General features: G+C 45.9%; 1 long non-coding RNA gene across 1 annotated transcript in view; it reads right to left on the bottom strand.

Annotated features, from left to right (window-relative positions):
* LOC109383674 (uncharacterized) overlaps window positions 1–1653 on the bottom strand; it is a 32954-nt gene extending 31301 nt beyond the window's left edge. The window contains exon 1 of the long non-coding RNA XR_002124261.1: window positions 1482–1653. This is a non-coding gene — a long non-coding RNA (uncharacterized LOC109383674). The remainder of the gene's footprint in view (window positions 1–1481) is intronic.
* Between the last annotated feature and the right edge of the window lie 4263 nt (window positions 1654–5916).

Below are 5916 nucleotides of genomic sequence, written 5' to 3'. Positions count from 1 at the left end.
ACACACACACACACACACACACACACACACACACACACACACACACACACACACACACACTGACACACTTCCAACTCAAGTAGAAAACCCATTCCAAAACCAACCATACGGTAGTGAGTCATTGACTCACCACTGTTTCCAATAATTTGCTCCAATATTTACTGTCCTGGGTACAGAAAACAGAGAAACTGACAGGCAGCATTTGCTGTCAACCAAAGTTACCACTTTCCAGCCCACTTTGGACCCATGAGTTCTTTCTTGTCTGCTTTCAAAGTTGCCCTTTCTTGCTAGGAAAGCAGTTGCTGGAATAATCGTTCAGAACAGGTACAGCCCCCCAGAGCTCATTTGGGCCTGGAAACCTTCCCCACCCTCACCCGCCCCTGCCACAGCTGTGGGGGCCTGGTCCGCTCCACTTTATAGACAAGGGGAATTCCAAGGAGAACCTCGGGCTGGTTTATTTTTAATTGTTGACCTCCAAGGCCTCCTGTTTGCATCTGTTTATTAAATTGCGAGCTCAGCTGTGAAATGCCCTTTATGATGTTGTTTTATTGGGGGGCCATTCAGGGACCCAGCGCCACACAAACAGGATAAATATTTTTCTTTGCAGCACACACCCCACGTTGGGGGCCGTGGAACAAGGGAAGTGAGGATCGTCTGTTTACGAGGTCTGATCCATTCATTACTTGGCGAGGAGCTGTGAAATGTAAATCTCACATTCCGAGGGACAATCGCCGGCCTGCCGGCCAGCTTGAGCTCATTTGGAGGTGTGATGTTCCACTCAAAAGGAGGCTGTTAATTTTATTGACCAAATTTGGAAAGTGGGAGCTCCAAAATTAAATAGAGCCTTCAGAAAAAGAAATGAACGCTGAGGTTTCCCAAAGACCTGGAGATGGGTCACATGGTCTTTCGCTTTTTGTTTGTTTGTTTGTTTTCTCCCCAGGAGGAAGCTTCAAATGCCCGTGAAGCAGCAAAATTGCTGTCTGCCTTATCTGCTAGTTTCAAAAGGTTTGCTCTCTCTGTGATAGGTTTGTTAGTATTCATGGTAGCATCATGGAGCGCTTAGCCGCCTGCTTTAAATATCCCGTCTCCTGTCATGCACACAGTCACTCTCGGAAGTTTCTAAGATTACTGCCCCTGCATTTTACATTATAGACTGGAAACTGACTGACGCTCAGAATGGAGATGGGTTCCACCTTGGGCCCCAGAGCTGATGCTGAACATCAGATCTACCTGGGCCCCCGAACCACCCCACTCGCCTGCTCTCTCTCTCTCTCTCTCTCTCTCTCTCTCTCTCTCTCTCTCTCTCTGCTATCTTTTCTGTAACTAAAAAGTTGACTTTCCTGGTGATTCAGAGAGCACTCAAGTGTCCAACAGGTTACTAAGAAGCGGCTATGGCTGCAGATTCCCCTGTTTTGTTCATGCTCAGAACCAAAGAGGAATCGACTTGCTGAAAGATTTCAAAAGCCACATAATGTCCTTACCGCTGATCTGGCCCCATAGTCAGGCTCAGGGTGGTCCGCAGAGAAGAAATGCCTTCAACTCCAGAAGTTATCCTCGGGGTTCCTTGGGACCCCCGAGGTCCTTTCTTTATGCCTGGCAGGAAAGGGTAAATTCAAACCAAATGAGGCGAAGTCAGGCACACAGTCTGAGATGGCAGGGCACATTCTGCGCTCAGCTGGGGTGTTTACCCACAGAATGAGTGGGCCCCTGTCAATATTTGCATTTGGAGGAGGCCCGGGTTATCACTGTTCAGACTTGTCTCTGAATTGGGCTTTGAAACCTACATTTGCCTACAAGGCCCCACTCTTCCCATAGGAGGAAGGGCTATTTAGGGGGATTTTCTTCAGCAAGGTTGCTGGGGGCGGCAGAGACAGAGGAGGACAAGTTCAGAATATCACAATGTGATATGAAAAAAAAAAAAGAGTAAGTCATGTTACAAAAGCTGCCATCAAGAAATGTTATTGTTGGTTGAATGGTAGGAACCATCTGGGTCCCTTTTAATGACTGGGGGCGGGGGGTGCTGTGTGGACGGTACAGATGCTTCTTTTGTTATTGGTTCGATCTTGTAAATAGTTAAAATATTTACCAAGGCACCTCTGAGCTGGAGCCATCCCATTTTATTATTTATACCTTTTCAGAGGGACAAAAATGGAGGTGTCCACTAAACGTGATGGATTAGGCTTATAAACAGCCATTATGGCGGTCAAACCTCGAATGTCAGCTTCTCCTTTGTGTCTGCGCATTTCTAAGCTAACCAGTGATCCATGCATAAGATAGGAGGTTAAGAATGCAGAGAGAAGGGGTGTTGGCTCCAAGCAAGATGTATCTTTTGCTGATTAGAAATACAGCTGCAGAAAGTGAGGGGGACACTGGGCCAGACTCGAGGAAAGGGGACGTGCGTGTGCGTGCGTGCGCCTGTGTGTGTGTGTGTGTGTGTGTGTGTGTGTGTGTGTGTGTGTGTGTGTGTNTGTGTGTGTGTGTGTGTGTGTGTGTGTGTGTGTGTGTGTGTGTGTGTGTGTGTAGAGGGGGAGCTGGGAGGTGCAGAAGTCACTGCAACCTGACACGTTACATTTCAGTTCTCACAATTTGAGACTAAAAACCCACAAGACCTCTACCTGCCAGCATCCTTCAGCTGTTTCCTTAACTGGCTGCAGCTGGCTTGTGTTTTCCCAAGATAAAAATCAGGAAATGCGAAAATTAAATAGGATTTGAGAAGAAAAAGGATGGGCTTTCCTAGGTAAGCAAGACTTGTGAACAGAAGGAGATGCCATCTCCTTATAATTAAGTTAAAAAAAAGAATCTTAAAATGGGATGGAGGCAACCAGTGTCGCAGGTTTCCGGAGTGACTTACTTCCAAAAGTTAGACCAAAAATACTATGTAAAGTAAGATGTAAGGGAAGGGGTCAAATATATTTATAATTTATAATATATAATAGTATATACATATATAATATTTTTAGGTCAAACTATTTATAATTTATAATAGTACACATTGTCAATCTAATGGAAACAAAGTAACTTTTCTTGCAGGTAAAGTGGGTAAATGTAAATTATATTATTGTTGGCCCAGGATTTCTGCACATCTGTTGGAAACCATTTCTGTGGAAAAGTGGCTTCCATTATATTTTTACTCTTATGTCCCAGCTCCTTTAATCTCCTAGAATTTGTTGCTGACTTCCTGCCATACCAAGAACTATGACTGCAACTTAGTCGCTTGCTCTTAAAGGGAAGCTATAGAATTAATAGGCAAAAGAACTCATGCTTGCTTTAGAAAGGATCAGGCTCCGAGCAGCTGAGTATCATCTAGCAACTCTAAACATAGGCTAGGATTTTAATTCTGTAAAAATGTTTCCTAGCCATCGCCTCTAGGATCTAATTGAGAAATTATGACCTCATTTATTTATTGACTTACTTATTGCAGGGACTTGGATGAGAACCTATTGATATAACAAACAGAAAACTGTATTTCTTCACGCTTTGCAAATAGAGAAAAAGTTTTGAAAGATGCTAAGAACCCAACAAGCCTCCTTTTAGATTAGTAACTGAGGGGTTTCTCTACCTTGAGGACCCTTACTTGGGTCTCCATTAACCATCTCCTGGAGAAATACCGCACACCCTCTCCCACCCAGCCCTCCACCCCCCAGCCAGGCTGGCATCGGCCATATTAGCTTCTGGTGCATCAACTAATTTGCCTCTATAAATACTGGGTCTGAATCACATCACTGTTGTGGCTACAGACTACATATTCTCTCTTCACTCTCTTTGGAGAAAAAAAAGAAAAAGAAATACACACATGCATGCACGCACGTACATTTTCCAGACAGCGTTCTCACTCCAGCAACACTGCTCCCCGACAATACAAGCCCAATGGATGATGATTGGCTCAGTGGGAAGCATCTTCCATAAAACAAATACTCTTAATAAACCTCCTCTAAGGCAGTGGTTTTACTTTTTATTCATGATTATAAGTAATACTAATTATTTTTATCAGTTGACCCTCACATAACAATCACAAAAACCTAGCCAGGCTCACTTGGCAGTTCCCGTGGTAAATTCCAAAACGGAAACACACTGCTGTGCCCCGTGGTCCAGTCAGTCCCTCTCTACTTAATGTCACCCATTCATGAATAAACTAGGACTTGCAGTAACTCGGAAAAAGTCAGCAGAGCAAAAAGCACTTGGAAAGTTTCAGGCAATTGTACCAGACAGTTTAGCCATTTGGCTAAACATTCTATGTGTTTATACAAAAATGAAAGGCATATATGTTATATATCACATAGTTCATAGGACTCATCAACACAGCCCAGATGTACAGAAGCCACTAACTGTATCCCTCCCGTGCCCCTGTTCTACACACACACACACACACACACACACACACACACACACCGTAAATACTACATTGGAGTCTGGAAAAATCACAAAACCTCCAGAAGGCATAGTCTTCTGTCCTCAGCCAGTCATGACATCTACTCTGAGAACCGCCTGTCCTTGTGACTCTCCCTCTCTCCTTCCATCCACCTAGAGCTTTTGAATAGACCTGAGGAGGACCAGCCCCAGAAGCCCAGCAGACCTCTGTCCACCGGACGGCTGACCAGACACCAGTGGGGACAAACCCCAGGCAGGGCTGTCAGATTCCGCGCATGAAAATACAGGCTCTCTGGTGAAATTTGAATTTCAGAAAATAAATGAATAATTTTTTATCATAAATATGTCCCCAGGCAATATCTGAGATGTACTTATCTGGCAACACTACTCCAACAAAGCCTGAGACCAGATATGTTTCTGAGGGAGACAAAAATCTAGACCACGAAGAGGCCTGGAGGCTAGTGCCTCTGGGACAGTGACTGATCCCGGGCAGCTGAGACTGCTTCCTTTGTGATTATAAATGAGAAAGGGGCACTGAGTGAGACCGCCGATGTCCAGGTTTCTCAGGGACACAAAACCACTCAGAGGGAAGTGTCTCCACGCAGGACAGGAGGGCAAATGCAGACACGGGGGGCTGTCACCAGCGACTAACCAGAGCCAGCATCTTGTCTAACATACTATTTACTATTCCTCACAACCCAATAAAGTAGAACTTTTATTACGCCCATTTTACAGATCAGGAAACTGAGACCCACATAGTTGCAGAACAGAGATTTGACCCAGACAGGCTGGCTTCAGATCCTATGCTTCCAATAAAATGAATCCAAACCATAACATAAACAATTTAATTTTCAGAAGGACCTGAACAGTACACCCAGGCTAACACTGAACGGACTGCCTCCTCGCCCATCCCTGCCGCTGCCCCTGCTTTGTGAGTGTCTCGGACCATGCTTGGTCTGCCCAGTGAGGAAGCCAGTGCTGGAAAGAGGGTGTGAGCCTTAGACCAGGGCACTGGATGGCCCCTGCTGTGCCCGCCAGGTCCTGCTGCCCCCACCCCACCTCTCCCCACCGCTCCCCACCACCACGGGTGGTACTGAGGCTGCAGGCCCAAAGGAAGAACTCTGGCAAAAACTTTTTCTAATTTAAAGACCACCCAGGTGTGTGCTGGTCTGTCCCCATTTTAGGGTCTTTGCCTCTTACTTCCCAGCAAGAAAAGAAACAGATGTGACACCCATTCATGCCTAATGGAGACAGGGAGGAAAGAACGGGGGTGGGGAGCTCGGCCACCGCTGGCCTGCACATGCTGTCTTGAAGAACGGGGGCGTTAACTTCCACAGGGTTCAAGCCTGTGGCTGCACCTGGCAACTCAAACTCCAGCACATAGTAGGCGCGCAATACATGAATGTTCCATTGAATTAAAGTCACATAATGCAATCAAATGTCTTGGTGGTCCCCAGGGAGTGGGTTTAGGGCTGTCCTGGCCATGGATTTGGAGCCTGACCAGATGAGTTTCACTTGGTTGGAGTTGCCAGTGGATGGGGTGGGGGT

This window comes from Hipposideros armiger, unplaced genomic scaffold (assembly GCF_001890085.2).
Source record: "Hipposideros armiger isolate ML-2016 unplaced genomic scaffold, ASM189008v1 scaffold_4, whole genome shotgun sequence".
Taxonomy (NCBI): domain Eukaryota; kingdom Metazoa; phylum Chordata; class Mammalia; order Chiroptera; family Hipposideridae; genus Hipposideros; species Hipposideros armiger.
The sequence above is the reverse complement of the archived record's forward strand: the minus strand, read 5'-3'. Positions and strand labels throughout refer to the sequence as shown.